At 33.5% G+C, this 23,309-nt stretch overlaps 1 long non-coding RNA gene across 3 annotated transcripts in view; it reads left to right on the top strand.

Annotated features, from left to right (window-relative positions):
• LOC113601080 (uncharacterized) overlaps window positions 1–23,309 on the top strand; it is a 127,237-nt gene that overhangs the window by 81,065 nt on the left and 22,863 nt on the right. Inside the window, exons 2-6 of one of the 3 annotated variants that reach the window (XR_003422224.2) lie at window positions 12,994–13,087; window positions 14,456–14,590; window positions 16,128–16,566; window positions 17,872–17,998; window positions 20,004–22,414. This is a non-coding gene — a long non-coding RNA (uncharacterized LOC113601080). Of the gene's footprint in view, window positions 1–12,993; window positions 13,088–14,455; window positions 14,591–16,127; window positions 16,567–17,871; window positions 17,999–20,003; window positions 22,415–23,309 lie in introns of those variants that run through there. The other 2 variants (XR_003422225.2, XR_008296192.1) reach the window with 2 other exon arrangements.

Raw genomic sequence — 23,309 nt, 5'->3', positions numbered from 1 at the left:
AGGGCCCCACACAGCATCTGTCTCTGTACCTGGGCATCCTCTTTATTGTTCTTTGGATCTGACAATGCAGACCTCTATGCATAACCTTCTCACACTGATTGGGCTCCCACATTTCACACCAGGCTCTCCTTCAGCCTGTTTGGGCTCTTCTACCTTGACCAGGCCTTCTCCCAACTTGGAACCTTCCATACCCAATTAAACCCTGACATCCACACTATGTTAGCCCCATGTGTGAATGCTCTCCTTATTTTGCTTATGGTCTGACCCCCAAGCTGGGACATTTGTCTGCATGACTGTGCTCAGCTATCTCTTCAGAATGAACACAACAGTAAAACTGCTGCTGAGCTAAAAGGGTGGGGTTCAAAGAACAGAGTAAAAACAGCAGGGCCCAAAAGTGTCCTGTACTCCAGCAAATAGTTACTGCATTAAGGACTACTTCCCAACTTTTAAGCAGAGGAAAAACAAACAAACGAAAACTATACATATATTCTGGAATCTAGTGGATAAATTACTGTTAAGTAATTTTTGTGAATAACTGAGTGAATACTTTTTAATGAATGATTAAATAATGAATAAATGATTAAGTAAAAGATTAAAAATATTAGAAAACATCATAAATTGTAGCTATAACACTGAGTGAAATTTAGTCTATTTCCATGACGGTAATTTAGTTTGTGTTTAATTTAATGATCTCACTTAGGATTTCTTACAGATGGATACATTCTTCAGATACATATTTACTTTTTTGGCATCTCTACTCTTCTGTTAGGGAATAGATAATCCTAAGAGAACAAGTCTTAATAGAAACTAGGAGCCTAAGATGGGTAGGAAAGTGGTTTGGTTAAGTACAAAAGAATATTTAGATAATGTGGGGGGAAGAGTAGGAAAAAATTGTTAAAGATGGGCCTCAGTAAGAAAAATGACCTCTTTGAATAGAGTTTTAGTTGGTAAGTAATAAAAGCACAAAGTGAGAATGGGTACAAGATTTGGAAGGTGGAAAACCTGAGGAGGAACGCAGATTTAATCTTCCATGAAGTAGGGAGTATTCACTTGAGCAAGAAGATGGTACACTAAGGAGTAACATGAAGGGCACACCAAACCAGAGTAAACATCACATAGACAAACTTTGGGAGAGAGTCAGATAACTAGGCACAAGATACTCGCAACATATTATGGTGGCAGAAGAATAGAACGAGGGGTGACAAATAGTTCTATGTAAATTTAAGATTCTAATTGTTTTACAAAGTCCTCAGATATTCAAGAGTATTACCAAATTAGAATGTAGTAAAATTGGTTGTTTTTCTTCTTCTTCTTCTTCTTTGGGATCTTCTCATTCTTCCAAAGTTACCCGCCGGGGGATAAGTAATGTATGCTGAGATGTCTGTTTAATGTGAATTTGAAGTTCAAAATGAGATTTCAGAAGCTCGAAAATAAAATTAGCAAGTAAAATAAGTGCATTTCTAATGGAACTCTGGAGACCTAATACTCCATAATGGAATATGATGATAATTGGTTTTTTGAATAATTTTATGCTTTTATGTCTATTTTGAGTGTTCTATTGGAATCATACAATTTTATTTTCATGTTATCAGGCTACTTCTGCTTAATAGTATAACAATATGAATACATTCTATTATTTTATTAGTTTGGTCAAAAAGTACAATCAGACCACTTTCTAGAATGTGCTGAACTGCTTTCATTACTTTATCTCTATATATCTTCTATCACTTATTTTTCAAAATAATATAAATTCTCAATCATTAGTTCATGCTTAAACAAGTTAGTGAAAAATACTTATGCAAATTTGTAGATTTTATCTGTCATATTTCATCTAATTCTCAGTGCTGTTAAGATAAAAATAACACTAATAATGTTAAAAATAAAACCCATTGCTTATATATGATCTCAAAACCCTTATGTAAAAATCTCTCCTATCCACTGCACATTTATGATGACAACAGCATTTAAGTGACAACAGCAACATTTCATCTTCACATTTGGATTAAGAATGGACAACTCAGTGTATGCATGAACCTAAAAGATTTGAGAACACAAATGTGATAAAACACAGAAGTCTAGTTGATAAATGACTTTTCTTGATCACAGGATAGATATTTGTTACTTATTTGTGGCAGATCTTCCAGGTATCATGTTGATTTAACGTGTTACAATATCATAATAACTTGGCAGAATTATTAAAATTTTCAGTTATATATTAGAAATATTAATAATATACACTGTGATAGAGTGTATTTTACAATCTAGATACACAAAACATTAAACAAACATAAATACGTGTATGTATGTATATAAAAATAATTGTCAAAAATTTTTTCGATATTAATCAGGTCATGTTTGTCAATTTCGAGTCGCTATTTATACTCTACCACAATCCTGTACGGTGGATATTTTAATATATAATTTGATTCAGGTTACATATCTTAGATATTCTAGCGCTATCAATTGGAGGAGGTGATATTCAAATGCAAATCTGGATGTTATAAATTTTGATGTGAAAATCATCATAAATAAATTTATTATTATACATTTATTATAATTAAATACTATTTTATTGTGTAAACAACTTGTCTAAAACACTTTTGATCATATTAATTTATTCATTTTAGCTATATCTCAATTCCAATAGAAATCTTAACGTGTTTTAATGAAGCTTCCTTAATAATCATTTTTTTTAATGTTTATTTATTTTTGAGACAGAGGGAGACAGAACATGAATGGGGGAGGGTCAGAGAGAGAGGGAGACACAGAATCCAAATCAGGCTCCAGGCCCCCAGCTGTCAGCACAGAGCCCGACGCAGGGCTCGAACTCATGGACTGTGAGATCATGACCTGAGCCGAAGTCGGACGCTTAACCGACTGAGCCACCCAGGCCCCCCAACTTCCTTAATAATCAAACAATATTGAAAGTATCCTCCCCTCAGCATTCTTTATTCCCTACACTCCTTTTTTTCCACCCTAGCATTTGTTATTATCTGAAGTAGGATGCTGGTGTGAATGGTAACACTTAATGGAAACTGCTAGTAGTTTGACAGCTGCCATTTATGCAGGGCTTACCACATGCCAGGCACTGTTCTTGGTGTTTTCTGTATAATTAATTACTCATTTAATCTGCAAGACAATCCAGTGAGGTAAATAGTAAAATTATTCCCAACTTACAGAGGGGGAAAGTGGAATGCAGAAAGGTGAAGCAAGATCTTCCCCAGATTCACACACTACTGAAAAAGCATAGCCTGAATTTAGCCCTTAACTAAGTCCTAGAATTCTATTCTATACTCACTATTCTATACTGACTCTCAAGATATTATTTTAAATTAAACAGCAGTGATGTGCTTCTACAAATATATATAATGTTTTAATTATGTATGTATATACTTATAGGTATATATAATGTTTTAATTATATATATGTATATGTATAAAAATCATTTAATTATCAGTTACTTTTTGTTCATTCACAGTTTAACATAAATGAAATTTCTGAAGTCATTTCTCCCTCTGAAATGTTTAACATGCAGTGGAATGTAAAGAACAGATAGCACATTTCCCCCTTTCTCTTGAAAGTATTATTTGAAATAATGCATCCTTAACAAATGACTTGGCAACTTTTTAATAAGCCTTTTTATTTCTTACTGAAAAGGAATTTATTTCTTGATAGAAAATTTGAAAATTGCAGTTGGATCATCTATTGAAGTCATTTTATAGTTGAATGTAATTAGAAAAATATTTTTAAAGAGAACTTTTTGAAAGTAATTTTAATATATGTGTTGCATTAGTATCTAACATAGAAGATATTTAAAGTAACGTATATTATTAAGGATGAATTTATAAAGAATTGGAAATAGACTTAGTTCATTGTTTCACTTTACACAATTTGATTTTGAGCCAAGAGGCATCTTGTCAGTTAAATATTTTTTGAGATGTAGGAAGTTGACCTTAAAAATAGAAATTTGACTAAAAAATGTATAATAGTGTATTATGTATCTCAGTGATATATATATATGTGAATTCAATACTTTTTTGTAAGTTGTTATACCAGGAGACACAACTCCTTGTCTGTATGAGCCATGTTATAAATAATGTTAAGATTCTCAGAAAACACAAAAAAGTATTGTTTTCATGCATTAAACAATGTATTCATTCATTCAACTAGAATTTATTGAGAAGTTACTCTGTTCCAAGGAATTCCTCCAAAAGCTGTCAAAACAATGGGGAACCAAGCAAAGAAGATTTCTGTCCTGTGTTTATCTTTTCATTGTAGGAGACAGAGAAGAAATCTAATTAATGTATACATAGATTTAAAAGTCCAGAAAATGAAAATAGATACAATGACAGTTAAAATGATAACACTTTACTAAGAAGTGTTATTTGGGCTGAGGCCTGACTGATAAGAAAGAACCATACATGCACCCTATTTATCTGGGAAACAGAACATTCTAGATAGAACAGATAATGAGGCACAAGACAGGGTGTGGAAAGGAAAGCCTTTAATGTAATCACAAGTGTTTTTACAAGAGGGAGGAAGAATGAGATTTGACTAGAGATGATGATAAGGCAGTATGACAATACGAAGAATGGAGTGATGCGGGAGGAGGAGGAGGAGGAAGGCGAGGTGGCCACAAACCAAGGAATACAGGCAGTCAAGAGAAGTTAAAAAATGTAAGGAAATGGATTATTCTCTCACTGCCTCTGCAAGGAAATGACCCTGCCAATAACTTGCTTTTGTCCTGGTGAAACTGATTTCAGATTTCTGACCTCTAGAACTCTAATACTTTAAAGTTGTGTTGTTCTAATTGAAAGAAAGAAAAAGAAAGAAAGAAAGAAAGAAAGAAAGAAAGAAAGAAAGAAAAAGAAAGAAAGAAAAAGGGAAAAAATGCTGCGGCTAACTTAATGGGGTGTTGGAGAGTGCAAGTTCAAATCAAAAGATTTGTTTCTTGCATACTATGAGTACAAGTTTGAATTGTATTCTAATTACAATGACAAACTTTGGAGATTTTAAAGTAGGGAAGGGATATAATGAGATTTATATTAAAAGGCGAGAGAGCAAGAATCACATCAACCAAGATGCAGTGAGACATATTGTTCAAGTGCAACTCTTATACTTACTTTATTGCATTCAAACAAGCCAATGAAATAAGCCAACTAAATAGTGTAAGCCAATTGGAATAGTGTAAGCCAATTGGGTATTTGATGGCTTAATTAAAAGGAGGAACATTATTTATTTATTTTTTTTAACATGCTAGAGGTTTTGCAGTTTAATTTTCAATGAGTCGTTATTTTTAGTGATGTACGTTGAAATAAAATGGTGTAGTGACTGTTACTTTCATACTGTGGGAAGAAGCTAAGTGAAAACTAAATTTAATAAAATGTTCACAAATTTGTATGTTTGGAAGTTGGTTTATGAGTATGTGATGATTCAGCTCATCTAGGAAGGGTCATCTCTCTCTCGAGTATTAGTTACTCTAGTATTCTTTGCTACCACAGTTCTCCCAGGTCCTCAAAAGTATGAGGTACACAATTTACCTCTTTTTATTTTGGTACAAGGAGGATTGATGGCATAGTTTTACCTATTCTATCCTATGTGGATAAGGGCAAATCCTATGCAAAACTTTTCATTCTTCTTTTTTCTAATGTATAATTTCTAGGGATGTCAGAGACTCTGGATGACCTCACCTACATAGGGATATATTTTCAGGAGGTTTATAATTCCAGGAGATTTAGAAGTACTGTGCCATCTATTTGCTGCTGGAACACTGAGTGATATGGCATTTTTAGTGGAGAGATCATATGAAGTTAGCCCTCAAAAGAAGAATCCAAGACTGAGTTTTTTCATAGATTTAAGGAGTACAGATTTATAAATCCAAGATTTCATTGATCAACAAACACCCCCTCTTGTCTGAAGGTAGCTAGAAATGATCACTACTCATTGCCCTAACAATCAAATACCATATACATTTGTTTTCCTAATGCCTTTCATTGCCTCTTTGCTACTTCCTATGCCAAAGTAGTGATAATCTGACCTACTACGATACTACTAAATGCAATGGATCACCCATTTCTCATTTTTCTCTGTCAAGGAAGTTATCCCAGGGATCTTTAATATGCAAGCAGTCCAATGTCAGATTCCTACTTTGTGGGTCTATTTTCCATAAACTTTCCCAGTACCTATTAATACATCAGCCAATGATTAATTAGAGAACAGACAGAACTCTCAAACGAGGGTAATTCCAGTAGAATTTAAAGGAGCACAGATCTTCAGTAGAGGGCAATGCCACAAGAAGGAAACCATAGGAATAAATATTTCAAATTTACATTTATCCCTTTCATCTGTTTTATGCTGGGGCTCCTCTTTGGAAACAAAAAGGGCAAGAGCATTCATTGATTTAGGACATAGTTGTCAGCCTTTTGGCTATTGGATTCATAAACCAATCACTAGTGATTATAATACAATGTATTCATTTTAAAGAAGCCTGGTCAACTTGAGGTACATGAATCATTTGCAGGCTTAAATAATGAGAAGTAGAGAACAAGATCTTTGTAATAATTTCACTGAGAAATTATCTATCTATCCATCCATCCATCCATCTCCCCTTGAAAATATCAATTCCTTTTTGAATCCCAATATACTAACTATACAGATTTTGTTTTATTAATTTTCTCCCCCAGCTTTTTAACAATAATCAGATGAACATTAGGATAATATGAAAGAGTAAACAGATTCTTTTTTTCATCTGTCCCTTATGCCAAATATGGAAGGAAGCTTCATGTGGCAAAAACCAAACAACCAAATCCAAATACAAGCAACAACCCAAACACTCAATGTATAAAACAAAAATCTATGTAGCTTGTCATTTATTATTTGATGCATGTCTTCTGCTAGTAGTGAAATAAGCCTTCACATGGGTATAATTGGGGGGGGGGGAATTACACTTCTTAACCATTCTTTTCTTCTACACATAGATGTTGGTCCTTGAAATGGATTTAGTTCAAGAGTATTAAAGTTAATCATATTGGAACATAACATTAATATATCAAATGCTATTTAAACATAATTTTAAGGAAAATTTTTAAAGAAATCTAACCACTTAATTTGATGAAGATGTATAATTTGATTTGAAATCAAATTTGTAAAAGTTGTTTTAGTCTTTATGAATTTAAAGTAGTATTCAAGAAATCCGTGTATGAATACTTCATCTCATGAATTGTAATAAATTTCAATAGGGTTTAAATTCACATTTACAGAATATTTGAATTAACTGAATGATTTTGGATACATGAAAACATCAATTAAATGCTTTTAATGATTACATAATTTCTGACAATGTAATTTATTTGTATTATAGATGTTTGAGTAATATACAAATAAAGCAATTGTTCAGCACCATTCTTTTGTGACTACATCCCAACCTCTTGTCTTATATGGATGAGGTAAGCTACCTGAGCATCTCAGTTTCATTCAAAATTATTTCTCCTCTTCTCCACTCTTGATGACAAGTAGTGTAGAATCAATCATCTGCATAACTCACATTACTCCTCTTTTGCACCACCAATTCCGCTAAGCTTTCTTCAGTCCCTCCTATATAGTGATCAATTCCTACCTTGTTCCATTGCATCCAGTTTTTATCCACAAATGTATCACTTACTTTGTCACAAGATATAGTTCCCCAATTCACAATTCCGATGATTCTCTTCCCTTGCAAAAGACTGAAATTTTCCCTCATGCCAATAGAACAATATTATTTACCATGGATCTTCAGGTGCTCCAAAACCTAGCTGCAAAAAACACATTATTTAACTTCTTCTTATGTGCAATTTACCTCCAACCTTACTGGAATGTAATGTCAGCCACTATTTCTAATTCCTCTGCCTTTGAATCTCCAAGCTTTACACTAATTAGAGGCAACAGAATTTCCCTATCAGAAACATAGGGTCTAAGATCTGGAAGTAAACGGAATAGCATAGATTTAAAGTGGAGTTTTCAGGGATGTCTGGGTGACTCAGTTGGTTGAGCTTCAAGTCAGGTCAAGATCTCATAGTTCGTGAGTTTGAGCCCCCACATCGGGTTCGCTGCTGCGCAGAGTCTGCTTCCGATCGTCTGTTCCCCCTCTTTCTACCCCTCCCCCTCTCAAAAATAAACAAATATTTAAAAAATAAATAAATAAAGTGGAGTTTTCAGCATTGGCACATGGCTCTTCAGATTAGCAAAATAACAATGTTTTAGAACATACTTCTGTTCACAATGTATATAAGAAGGACAAAATATCAGTGTTGTATATCAAAAAAAAATATGGTAGGTGTTAGGAGGGGGGATGCTAATGCCCTCCAAATTACTAGTTGTGCTTACATGAGTACTTCCAATGCAGGGATGATCCGTCTCCCTGGAAGGTTTTTTTTCTGCTCAGGCTCCTCAGTCCATCCTAATTGAAACAGGAAGTCTCAACTCAGTGCTATCACCTAATGAGCCTTACTTATTTCAACATAGGCTTTAAGAAGAAAACTTATTTATTTAATATATCATTTGAATATATTTTAGGTATGAGATCTAAATGCAACCAGTGCAAAATTTAGATAGGATATAAATGAGACTATTGTGTTGATGGACCCTTTCACATGAAGTAAGTTAGAACCTATTTCCATAAGAAATAAAACAATTTCTATTCAGATAAAAAATTTTTGCAGATGGAAGTTATAACAGTATCTAATATTTCCAAAAATGAACACTGTAAGCCAATTCTAAAAATAATTCTACCACAGTCTCCATCTGTTACAATGCTCTGCTAAATTGTAGGATCCATACTTCTGTATCATAAATAAGCTATGGTAAGTACATTTTTCCTATGTAATTTTACTGTGGTCCACAAACTTAAGCTAACAATTTTCATATAATCCTAATGATGCTATAACTTAAATAAATAACCATGATTTTAAATAACAAATAAATTAATTCATCAAAATGATAATAATGTATTTTCCATCACATTATATTCTTTAAAGGAAATACCCCCACAAAAGAGATAGATAAAGATAGTGGAACATAACAAAATAAATAATTAAGAGTTTAATCCAGGAGTTCTTAGGCATTATCCTAGTTTCACAATTGACTATATTACACTTCATGGAGAAAAAAATCTTCTTTAGGTTAAATAATAATAATTCTGTGTAACAAACCTCCCCAAACATCAGTGGTTTCTATTGCAAACATTTCCCCCCCTCCTTGTTCACTGTGTACAGCAGTTTCCTTGGAGAAGCTCTGCTCCAGACTGTGATCTAGTTGGTTTGGCTGGGCTGCTGAGGGTTTGGTGCCAGTTAACCTGACTTTGCATAGGAGTCATGTCCTTTTCAAGTGTGCTTAGGCGGAAGGGGTCAAAGCCACATGGAACATGCAGGTTTTATGGTAGATCAGAGGAGCAAAAGATATCAGCCCAAACTGCAAACTTCATTTATAATTTCTGCTCATACCACTTCTATACGTACATGAATGTGCAAATCAAATTACCTGGCTAAATGGAAAATAATACTCTCGGGAGAACGGATCCTTCTGGAAGAGGGAGGGGAGTGGACAATTGTAGAAAGGAAATTCACTTTGCTACAGTCTAACCTCTTGTTCATAACATCTGATTTTCTTGTGTATGCAAATTTTATAGGCATCTGCCCATGACACACTAAAAGGCTCATCTATTTACAGCAGTGGGCTGGACTTCCAGGATCTGTGGTCATCTACAATGTGAATTTAGCTTTTTCTTTTCTTTTCTTTTCTTTTTCTTTTCTTTTCTTTTCTTTTCTTTTTCTTTTCTTTTCTTCTTTCCTTTTCTTTTCTTCTTTTCTTTTCTTTTCTTTTTTCTTTTCTCTTCTCTTCTTTTGTACAGACACCTATGAACTAAAAATACACTAAACAATAGAGACAAGAAGAGGGGTGGAATAAATGGAAGATTGTAACAGGTGAAAATAGAAAGAGCTGAGCCTCAGAGAACTCAGTGGTCTCTAGCAACTATGAAACGTTGCTGGGTGGATGTTTCCAGTTCCTTCTACCCTGTGTTTAGAGACTGTACTAGCTTAGGTTTCTTTTTTCATGTTTAAAAGCAGTTGGCTAGTTCAATAATATTTAGTCTTTGGCTCCACTTTCTAGGAGCCACTTCCTTTTCCAAGATCTTCTTTAGCCATGACTGAGGAGGAAATTGGGGAACTGAGTAACTAATGAAGTGGGGATAATGAATTGATATGAATGTTGAAGTACTGGCTTTCTTTTCATGCATTGTGAGTCCAGTTAAATGATTGAGTGATAATAATCTTGTCCTTTTTTGTACTCTTGCATCTCATTCCAAGGGAAGTATATTCTCCTGATGTGTTTTGTTTTTTTTTTTGATATTTGGGTAAGTGATTTGATGATTTCCTAACTAGATATTGGCCCAAATAATGCATGTTATTTAATTTAAGTGGTTGGCTGATACAACAAAAATATTTGAATATAATTTTTGTAAAATTATTTACTGGATTTTCATAAAGGAATTTTGAATATATATGAAACATTTCATGGTTTTCTTATTGTAAAATAACTTTTGTAAATACACTTTTTAATAGCAATACAACTTTGTAACATTGTTGTTATGTTTTATAAGTTTAATATGCAGTCATATAAAATGCATACATGTGATGTTGCATAGTAAATGACATCGTGTAATATTATTTTTCTAAATATCTCATTAAATTGGAAGGACCATTATACATTGCTAATGTTTCCTTTCTTATCCAATTCAAGAAAATGTTGAACATTTGCCAAATATATGCTTGCAATTATTATCAAGGACTCCTGCAACACGGTCAAATGTCCACAGTAGAAGCTTAAAATAATTTCACAAAAATTTGTTAATATGATTAATGTCATGTGATTAATATGCAAATAGAATAAAATTTATGATTACAAAAATTGATATAGCGCTCTTGTTTTTATAATATGTACTTTTATTTATTGCTATTAACTATAGTAAAATTTTAAATTTTAGTTTGTTTTCTACTATTTCATATGTTCTCAGTTTATTATCTATTGGAATACAGACAACTTACTTCTATTAACCAGCCATAAGTCAATAAAGAGCTATTAACCAAATGTAGGAGTTAAAATAATCAATACATTTAACTCAAACAAATGTTTAGCCATTATTTATCAGTTATTAAAGATTGATTTAAATTTGCATAGAAGCATTATTTATCAATATTTGTAAAATAGGTTAGCCACCACACCAGGTTTTTTGTGTTGTATATATCAAATTGTTTTTTTTTTTAATGTTTTTAATGTTTATTTCTGAGACAGAGAGACACAGAGCATGAGTGGGGGAGGGACAGAGAGAGAGGGAGACACAGAATCAGAAGCAGGCTCCAGGCTCTGAGCTGTCAGCACAGAGCCTGATGCGGGGCTCAAACTCACAAACCGTGAGATCATGACCTGAGCTGAAGTCGGTCGCTCAAGTGCCCCGCATGTATTAAATTGTAATCACACACAAACACACACACACACGATAGTAATTTGTTGAACATCTCAAAGTATTGTCATTTTCTACATAAAAGCCAAGTGATGCTTTGGTATGAAATAGCTTATAAAATCTATAGCCTACAAAATGTATAAAGGGACTAAACAGGTGAAAATGTTTTGTTACCAAAAGATTTGTTACCAGGTAACAAGGTTAATCAACAAAATAAATGAAGTATTTATATATCATTTATTTTTCTACATGGTAATAACAGCAGATAAGTAATAGCTGATGCATACTTCAATTGCACTGATTCAGGAAATATTTTAAAATATTTTTTTATGTATCAGAATGGATATCTATACTAGTATCTATCAATCTATCAATTAAGATTACATTTTGCTTCATATAACAGAGAAACCTGACCAAAAGAAAAAAAAATGGCTTAAATAAGCCTATAAGTCACAGGTTTATTTATTTCATGCACAAAGATGTTTTGAGTCTGCAGCTCAGGTTTGGTGGAAAGAACATAAAGGTCATTCAGGACTTAGACTCCTCTCTCTCCTTTAGTTTGTGGCTTTTATCCTCATTGCAGCAGTAAGAGTAATGATAGATGATGTGTAACAAGTCTCTCTCTATATTAGCGTCTTTAATGTGGTAAAATTTCATTTCCTACTCTCCTAAAGTCTCATGCCCTACCTTAAAATTTAACAAAACATGGTTAAATTATTAGTATAACATTTGACTTTTTAAAGAAAAAGTATCATGCCTTACTTATCTTTATAGATCACCATTTATCACGGTGCTTAAGAAATTGTATATGGGCAAAAATGAGTGTTGGACTACACTACTATGGTAACAGTAACTGTGTTGTGTGTTTCTTACGCTTCTTCTTATGCACCATTGCCTACACATAGCAGAAAAGCATGAGGGCCAGAGCACTGAACGCAATCATTTTGTGATCTATTAATACTTCTGAATTCTTTAGAAACCTATTCCCTGTAACTTGTAATGAAAATGGGCTTAAAGTGACACAAAAAGGCAGAGGGACAGAAAAGGGAATTTTTTTCCTGTTTTGACAAATTTCAAATATACCTTTTAGGTGCTATGTTTTCCTCACAAGATTCAAGCTGGGGGAGAAAAAAAGTAAAAGAACAATTTGAAAAAAGAACTTGTTACAATAAGGAAAAAAATACTAACTGAATGTTCTTTAACAGATTAATTTAATAATATACATTTATTTCTTATGTGCTCGCATGAGTGTGTGTAAGAGAGAGATATTATACAGTTCCCCGGTATGATTGGTAGTGAACAACGTCTGGGAACACTAATAAAAACACCTGGTTTTACCTTTGTATTTAAAGTAGAAAATTCTTGGAATTGCAGAAATTCATTGCTTTTCTACTAAATCATTAGGTATCAAATATGGTGGACATAAATGCATAAATAGTGGATTCTATTGTTCTAGGACATTCAAACTATGTAACTGATTTTTTTTTCTTTCATTTCAGGCATATTGACATAGGCATCAAAAAAACCACAAACTAATTCTTTTCCAGTGTCCTCAACTACCTCCATCTTTACTTCATGAAATGATTAAATATTGTAAATAAATACCTTTCTTCTCTATCAAAATTAAAATTCTAGAGGATTTCCTCTAAGCCATTAATGTGAATAATACTAATAGAGTTAGTTGTACATCATTTGTGTGTTATTAGAAATAATGTTAGGTTATGTATCTCAAATATTTATTTAGCTAAAATTTTCTTAACCTTTATTCATTTTTGAGAGACAGAGAGAGGGCATGAGCCGGGGAGGGGCAGCAAGAGAGGAGACACAGAATCTGAAGCAGGCTCCAGGCTCCCAGCTTTAAGCACAGAGCCCGTCACCGAGTTCTTGCACCGAGCAAGAACTATGAGATCATGACCTGAACCAAAGTTGGACCCTTAACCGACTGAGCCATCCAGGAGCCCCTTTAATGTTTATTTATATGAAGACATGATCTTCTGATTTTCACTTTGCTCACTAGTGTATAGTATACATTTGAATATGAAGGTGAAAAAGAATACATTTAATATATTGTTTAATTATTTTTTTTACTACTAAACCTACACATTGAATTCTTTATTTAATATTGGAAAGAAATTGTGTGTGTTTACTCTTTTTAGTATTTAAATAGAAATCTAAGGCATACCATCTTGAAAATGTTTATTTTTGGAGGAATCCTTTGATAAGACTAATTTACCCTTAACACATATGGAAATAATTGCAAACTTTGAATATTTGCATATTTTTGATGATATTAAATTATAACTATATATATTACTCTATGTAGTTCTCCCAAGCAGATAATATGACTCATTATTCTTTCCTCCTGTTTTTAATACCAAACAATAAACAGAAAATATTTCAAGGCTTTCAAAACCAGACATATTTAATAATTTGGACTGGAAACAAAACCATATCACAAAATCTACTGCAAAAAAAGAATCATCCTAGAGTAAATACATTTTAAAAGAAATGACAAATTTAAAACTTATTTAACCTAGATTGATAATTAATGAAATCCAGACATTGTCACCATTATGATGCTATTGGCCCTATTATATATTTTTTTAAGTTTTATTTATTAATTTTGAGAGAAAGAGAGAGTGTACACATGTGGAAGGGAGGAGGGGCAGAGAGAGAGGGAGAGAGAATTCTAAGCAGACTCTACACTGTCAGCTCATTATTGGCTCTATTTTAAAATAAATGAGTTAGTCACACAACTTTTAATCCAGCATATAGATTTTATGTGAGGTGAACTATTATAAAATAAGTAAAAATTATACTTATATATGAATATATATACATGACATGTTTAATTAATATACATTAATATTAATAAACATATGAATGAATAACTCATAGGATTTGCTGGAATTGAATTGAAAAAATTGAGCATCTTCTAAACCATCTTTATTTAAACTGCAGGAATTCTGTACACCAGTTTTGGAAATCAGAGGAATATTTCCATTCAGGATCAGAACAGCTATTTTAATTTCATGTTCACAAGTTTGTTAAGTGTATCCATTCTTGATTAGACCATTTTCTCAAGTCAACATTCAGGTAATTCACAATTTGTTTCAAACTTATTTTAGAAACACATATTGCTTTGCATTAAATTGGTACACTGATCTCAGTTTTCAGAAATTGAACTTTGATCATGAGGCTATGTGTTAGTATAAAGATTTTGCTACCCAAAATATGCATTTATTTGTGTATATGGGATGATATATGTACTTACTGAAAATACAAATATTGCGGATATTCATTTCTGTTAAACAGTCATTCTAATCTTCTAGGAAGTAGGGAGGAAATTTTTTTGTTAGCCATCCTTTATTAGCACCCATGGATTGCAAAGTTCCAAATGAACTGCCTTGAGGATGTATAAATTGGAAAGCAACTATTCAAGATTAGGACTGCCTAAATGGGATAATAATAATGAGGAACTTGGTTTTTAGAGGCCATAGACCTGAATCGGAGTCTGAATGTGAAAAGTATGGTAGTTATGGACAAAGGAGGTTTTGGACAAAGGAGGTTACCTCTCTGAATCTCAGTGACCTCATTTTTGAGTGGGTGGGGATCATAATAATGGCTAATATTATTTGTGTGTCAGATTGTTCTACATTAGCTACTTTATTCTTATAATAACTTAAGGGCTTTGCACTATTTTCCCCCCTTTATAGAGATTTCTGAAGATAAAAGATGAAATATAAATAGTCCAGGCTTGGTGTTACCCAAGTTATAAACAGCAGAGCAGTAAAACAATCATGAACAATTCGTTCTAGAGCCCAAAATTGTAACCAGTACATTGTTTTTTTTATAAGTCTCTTACAAGGATTAAATTAGAGCATATGCATGTAAAATGCAGAATGAAATTCCTGATACATAGTAAAATCTCAAGAGTTATCCATTATTTTTGCTCTTAATATATTATTAATTTGCTTTCATTGACTACGAATAATTTTAGCATAAATCCACTTAGTCTATTTGATTGAGTAAAATAAACAAATGTCAGTTAAAACAAGGAAGCGTAAATCATCCCTTAAATATAAAATTGTAAATTAAAACATGTTATCACAAATTTATTAAAAACATGTTTATGTAGAGTCATGAACTTTTCATTCAACTATTTATCTATTTTAATCATATTAATTATATTTTAGTATTACATTTTATATGTATTAGAGTCATGAAATCATAGTTAAAAAAAGATATTCTAGTCTTTCTCTTTTTTTCACCTTCTGGGTATTATTTTGCTCCTCTGGCTATTATTCTCTTGGCTGAAGCAACATTTATGTTTAACTTCAAATAAAAATGTAAACTATCATATTCACATGAGGAATTATGCAGATAAATGCAGATTATTGTTTAAAAACCTTCAGTTTACCACAGTCCTACTGATGGTTTTGAAATGGTGTCCCTAGAAATAGTGAAGGTTGGTATTTTCTTAATATTTAATCAACTTTAAAAAATATTTCTACTTATTCATAAACGATATGTATATGGAATTCTTTCAAATGAGAGGCTATTTTGACTGCATAACTAATTAAGTAAATTATTTCAAAGGGATACTAAATAGTGACCGTTCCTTCTTTTCTAGATACAAAGGAGAGAAGTAACACCACGGACTACATGTTAATTACTCCAACAAACTCATTATATCCAGTGCTTGCACACAAGCAAAGATTATCTGCCATCCTCTCTCCTTGCATTCATCTGTCTTTCCTTATCTGTGTTCTTTTTCTTTGTCCTCTTGCCATTTGGTGGCATATTCATTTTTCAATCACTTTACCTTGGCATCACTGACAAACCTTACTCTTTTTATTTTCTCCCACATCCAGGCTGTTCATCCAACACATTTCAAAATTTTGTTATTTCTTCCTGTTCCTGTCTTTAAAAGCTGTCACTTCCTTTCTGTTCCTGAAGACAAAAATCCCCATCCTAGCATTTTTATGTACAACAGCGTGTCCTCTTCTCAAAATTTATTCCGTGGTTAAACCACATAAATTGGCAAATAATGTTCCTATTTTCCATTCAAGGTGATTACACATTTTACATTAAGCTGCTTGCAAGTTACTTCTGACATTACTGCAGTTGAACTCATTTTTGACTTAACCTGAGACTTCCCATTCAGACTTTTCAAATAGCATCTCCTGCCCACTTTGCTTCTCCACATCGTTTTCTATGCCAGTCACAATTCATTTATAATTGTCATACTTGTGGGATAAAGAAGTCTCCGACTTTATAACTTTGTATAAATCAGCATAGAGTAGGACATGTGGTATGAAACAGCCTTTGAGTCTCAGTGGCTCACGACGAGACAGGACAATTTTCTCTCAGTGCCAATTTCAGGTTGACTACTGTCTGAGTAATAGTTGTATGATGTCTTCTCTTTGGGTGCAAGGCTAATGGAGTAGCCTCGGTTTAGAACATTGCAAGTTTGTGGGAGCAGGACATAGGAACCATGTCCTGGCTTTTTAAATACCTGCCTTAGCTGACAAAGACCACTTCTGTTTACACATTGCTGAAAATAAGTCACATGACAGCGCTCGAGTTCAGCGGCACAGACACGGTGCCTTTGAGGCAAGGGCCCCAACGTGTTTGGCCAATAGCAATGTGATTTGCCTCAACCTCACAATCACCACCACTGCTTCCGAACTTATATATACATTTGGATGAAGAAAATTCAGTTGATTTAGAAATAGGAAAAACATAGTTTATCATCATTCCTCTGAAATTAGGTTGTCAGTTTGAAACAAATCTCTGTCACATTGTAAGTCTGAGGGGCAGAGGCAGAGGCAGAGGCAGGGCAAAATATACCTCGGAAATATGAGCTCCAGAAGGACTTATCAGAATGATAAGAGGCTATAGCAACTCCTTCTGTACAGTTGCACACACAAGCACTTTTGTCAATTATTTTTATTCAAATATAAGGGCCAGTGATGTAGTGTGTGAATGTCACAGTTTAAAAGAATAAGTGGATGAAAAGAACCAATTAGGAAATGCATTAGGCAGGGCGCCATTGTGGGAGAAAATGTTGACTAAGTTCAGGACCCTTGTCTGAGACATAAGAGAGAATGCACTCAAAAGATTTGTGACTCGCTAGTGAATTCAAATACCATCAAGGTGAAAGTCCTCCTTTTAACTAAACATGTAATTATAGTTGGATTTACTAATTGATTTTTATTGCTATGAAGTCTTTTTGACTCTATGGTTATTTTAAGTAAATTATAAAAATACTTTTAATTTTAGTATACTCTCCAAAAATATTCAGTTTATTGAATACGTCAGTTAATTGTTTAAAAAGTTTGGTGAATTACATTAATTCCTTTTCTTGTTTGCAGCTAGATGATGGTATCAACCAACCATAAGGTCTCCATGCTATGGATGATCTTAGAAATAATAAAATCCAGGTTCACAATTAATGTGGAAATTGTCTTCGCTGTGAACTAGTAGCTACTCTTTCTCTTTGTAAGTCTCTCTTAGGGAGCTTGATATACATCACTTGACAGCTTATTATATTGTAAACTCTCCTACTTTTTAGGCAAGTCTTCCGTCATGTTTACTTAAAGTTCATTTTAAAACTTCTAGTCTCTTATCACAGTTCTACCCACGGAGACTAAAACAGATCTAGTTTGTCTTTTATGTTATATAACTTCAAACATTTACAAACTTCTATGGATTCTTTTGTACCTTTTCCTTACTTTTCCAGAATATATAACTCAATATCTCTGATATCTTCTGATATGGCAAAATTTATAGAACCCTTAGTAAGCTGATCAAATTCTTCAGGACTCTTATTCACTGAAGAAATATTTATTGTCTGTGTACCTTATACTATCAGAAATTGTGCTGATAAAATGTTGATCACTCTAAAACAGGTTTTACTCTTATGAAACTTACTGTTTAGTTGGTAGACAGATAATAAGATATAATCACAGAAGTTCACGTACAGTTACAAGCATGATACATTATCTGAAGGGAGATTACTGTATGCTTTCTTAGTACCTTACATGGCACAAACTCTCTTACATTAGATGTTACACTATGTCTTATCTGTTTGGCTTGCACATTATATTTTCTCTGTCACATCCTAAGCTGTATTAACTCTATTTGCAGTAGCATTAAAATAAGGGCAAGATACTGGTCAATAATATATGATTGCAGTTTTTAAATATGTTATGATATAGAGAACTTTCAATGAACTTTTTAATTCTACTTCCAATTCATATTTGCCATATTATTACCTATTTTAACAAACTTCAAAGAAAAACCTACCTCGCAAGACACAAATTCCCGCCCCCCACCCCCGCTGGGGTTTCTTGTATTTAGTTGGAATTATTTAGATAGAATTTTAAGTTAAATTTTAAGCCGAGGTATAATGCAGTGTGGAAAGGGAATAAGGTGTTGTTTTGGTTGACCTTAGAAATCTATGGAAGGTGTCAGGTTGGATCACAAGAGACAATTGCTATTTGTTCCTCCTTGCTAAGGGTTGACAATAAGCCAGAGTGCAATGACTTATTGTTTTCACCCAGCCAAGAAGTAAAAGTCTCATTTTATTCTTTTTACAACTTAGTAATCATAGGATGCTCAGGAAAGCCTAAGGTAGAAAATGCATTGAACTAGATAGAACTTAGCAATTTAAGGAAAACTGCTGTTCTTGTCCTGTAAAAATGAAAGAGATGATTGAAATTTAAGACATTAGGAGGTAAAAGAAATTGAATTCCCAAGATTAATTTTTTAAAGGACCCAAGGAGTTAGTTCTGTTTTTTTTTTCTTTTTTAAAGAAAAGTTGCAGTTGTAACTTGCTATGAGAAAATGAAGTCTTCAAATTTCATTACATAAGGAGAAAAACTCCAGTATTTTATCTAGATAATTTACGTACAGGCAAGGTCCATTGGAGATAGTTTTCTAAAATTTGTCACTTATGGGGACAGCAAAGGAAATACAAATGTTTCTTAGATTAATACAATTTCAGAGTAAGGATATTAGGAGTCTAATTTAAAGGACATATTTTTGAATGAAATGCCATGATGTTAATTAATGTTTACTAATAGGATAGTAGTTTTATTTGATCAGTTTTCTAAAATCTGAAAGAAATACTTTATTTACATAAAATATTAAAATACAAAATACAAAATATCAAATAAAATAAAAAGATGCATTTTCCTATTTAGAATAAATGTTGGAACAATGCAAATATGACAATGACAAAAAAGATGGTCAGGAAAAGCTGTGACTAGCCGTATAAAGTCTCCTTTTTTCATTCATACCCAAGCTTCATGCTAAAGCCACTGAACTGAAGTCAAATATGTTTCCCTGAGTGTGTCTGTCTCTCAGGTAAACAGAGGTGTTGGTTTATCATCAGTTTCTGTATGTGTTCCCCTAAAGTAGCCCACAGTTCGCTTACAAATCAATTTTTAAAATACCTGCGGCTTTGCCTTCCTTAATAGTCCTTTTGTTCATTTTTTCTCAGAATGCTATATGGGCCTGTCTTGCAATTGATCCTGGATTTGAAACTGACAGCTGTGAACTAGCAGGAAAATGATGTGGCAAGAGTTGCCATTCCTGAAGAGAATTCAAAGAAGTTCTTTTTGGGCAGACTGTGCTCACTCATAGAACACAAATTTTTGTCTTCTGAGTCCCTTTGGGCCATATGGACTTCAAAGTGCAATATATATACACACATACATCTGTATGTACATATATCCATGTACATAAAGAAAAATACATATATAGTATTAGATTTATAAATATAATATAAAATAAATATAATTTACTTTTATGTAATTATATTATTTAGAAATTTATTTATGTTATTTACTTAAGGTACTTATCTATTTTTATATTTTTATATATAATGCAAAAAAGGTGTTGCAGTATACATTATACAAATATTATGTAACACTCTAAATTGCTTCTGGGCAGTACCCTCTAGTCAAATCCATGAATATTTCTTTACCCAAATTATATAGCAGTCACACTAAGAGAGATACATAACAATTATGAAGCATATTATGGCCATCCATGGTCTGTTTAGAGATGAGGTAAGTATTTTGAAAATATTGGGTTTTTCAGGCATTTTATATTTTATTTGTATGATAAGCCTGTGTTCACAAAATATTTATTATTTTTTAAAAATATTTATTCTGAATCTAATGTCTTCCAGGTAACCTGTTAGGCATGGAGAAAAAAAAATGTCAGGGAGTAAGAAATATAAGGCTAAGTTTTTGGTTTCACACAAGTTTCAAGAAATCTGAGATTCCAAGTTACTTATGCCAGAAAGGATTGTCTTCAGGTGCTCCATGAGAGGAGGCCTTGAGGCCATCAGGTACAGGCCTCTGCTCCATTGCCTCCCATGCCACCATAGAAACACTAATTGGCACTTACTTCACAGCACTGGAAATATTTTTACTCATGCTGTCTCGTTTTACTAGACTGTGAAGTCCCAAAAGCAGGAGTCCTATTTTACTCATATTTTTACTCCCTGTACCCAGCCCATCGTCTGGAATATGAGAAGCACTAAATATATACTTAGTAATAAGTACAATGAAATGATTTTCACTCAAATGTTGGGAAAATAACCAAAACACTTAGTGATTCTCAATGTTATTGTCCAGATTATATTAAAGCTTCTCTTCAGTCCATCAGAGAATGTTTATCAAGAACATATAAATTCATTACATGCAAATGTGGGAAGCAAATCTGAGTCCTGATCCTGGTTTCCAGTACTTGATATGTCTTTAGGTGGGAACATAATGTGAATGCAAAGTGAATGCAGGCACAAAAAAATTAAAGTAAAAAGCACAACATACTTGTTACATAGATATTCATCAACAAAATATTGAAGATTTAATTTGAATGAATGAGTATTTGCTGAAGAAATGACACTTATTATTCTCGGTTGCTACTTTCCTTATCCTTTAAATGAAAACAAAATAATGGCAACCCTATACCATCACTCTGTACAATTATTTGAAAAGCAAAATCATTTATTTAATACAGTAGCTCAGGAAAGGAAGGAAACACATGTTGAAAAAAAGTAAAGAAAAAAGGTGCATTGGCATATGTTGAGAGAATGGAAAGAGCATTTCAGGAAGAGGAATACTTTTTTTAAGGATGCAAATTAATGTTGTCTACAAGAGGTACAGTGATAATTAAATATACATAGATGGGTTTGGGAAGGCTAAACAGTGAAAGCATAGTGCTAATGCCTAGGCATGAGTATTAAGGGAGGAGTACAGTTAAAAATTAGATCTACTTGTTGTGTTCCATTCTTATTTTATTGATTCAATTTGATGGGACCATTTTCTTCAACCCAGTAAAACGTGTTTTCAAAACTAATATCCATAATCATGTTGAAAATGTACCACATTTCACTGGGCAATAACCATGCTGATATGGATTACTACATATTTACAGATTTTGAATCATAACATAAAACTTATTTGCAAGAGTTTCAGCAAAATTAGCTTTCAGGAGAGGGGGGATTCAGAACCAGACAGGACTGGAAACATGATTAAGAATTCAGAAGTTGCCTGTGGGGAATTTAGGGAATTCAAAAGCTTGGTTATATCTGCTTAGGAGAAGAATGGTGATACTCAGGCCTGTGTCCCCATCTTGGTTTCAGGAGATTTGCCTAATTACAAAGGCTCTCCAGGTAGAGTAGTACTGTAGACCACAGGCTTTGAGAGAAGGAGGCAAGCACTGATTAACAGAAGCCCAATGGTGTGCCTGGGTGGCTCAGTCGGTTGGGCATCCGACTTCAGCTAGGGTCATGATCTTGCAGTTTGTGAGTTTGAGCCCCATGTCGGGCTCTGTGCTGACAGTTCAGAGTCTGGAGCCTGCTTCCGATTCTGTATCTCCCTCTCTCTTCCCCTTCCCTGCTTGCTCTCTGTCTCTGTCTCTCTCTCAAAAATAATAAACTTTTTTTTTAACGTTTAGTTATTTTTAAGACAGAGAGAGACAGAGCATGAACAGGGAAGAGTCAGAGAGAGGGAGACACAGAATCTGAAACAGGCTCCAGGTTCTGAGCTGTCAGCACAGAGCCCGACGGCGCGGGGCTCGAACTCACCGCGAGATCATGACCTGAGCCAAAGTCAGCCGCTTAACCGACTGAGCCACCCAGGTGCCCCATAATAAACATTTTTAAAAAAGAAAAAAAAAATTACAGTTATTAGAACAGTAATAGCCCCGACATTGGGAAGAAAATTGTGCCTGTAGTATGACTGAAAAACTTCACTTGGAAAGTCTTAGATGTAAATTGAGGAGGATCTGGTGAAGAAGTATCAATTCAAATGCAAAGAAGATAACCCCTTGTGTGAAAACACAGAAGAGTAGCAACCCAAGGATTACATAAAGGTGAATCCCTCTGGTTTCAACATGAAAACCAAAAGAAAATTCTTTTTTCTTTGTAGTCATGCTCATATTTCCTTACTTTCTTTTAACTATGAAAAAGTCCTATACTGATGGTCATTTAATTGTTTAGGTGCCCAAACATCATAGCAATTGGTTTTACTTACGGTATTTTGTTTCCCTATCTGATCTCAGCATGCTGCACAGTAGGTTACACAAAAGACTGCAGCACCATGGGATAAGATAGCCTTGGGATGATGGGCTTCTGTTAATTTTTTTTTTAACATTTATTATTGACAGAGAGAGACAGAGCATGAGCATGGGAAGGGCCGAGAGACAGGGAGACTCAGAATCCGAAGCAGGCTCCAGGCTCCAAGCTGTCAGCACAGAACCTGATGCGGGGCTCAAACTCACAAACCACAAAATC

Source organism: Acinonyx jubatus, chromosome A1 (genome assembly GCF_027475565.1).
Source record: "Acinonyx jubatus isolate Ajub_Pintada_27869175 chromosome A1, VMU_Ajub_asm_v1.0, whole genome shotgun sequence".
Lineage (NCBI taxonomy): Eukaryota > Metazoa > Chordata > Mammalia > Carnivora > Felidae > Acinonyx > Acinonyx jubatus.
The sequence above is the reverse complement of the archived record's forward strand: the minus strand, read 5'-3'. Positions and strand labels throughout refer to the sequence as shown.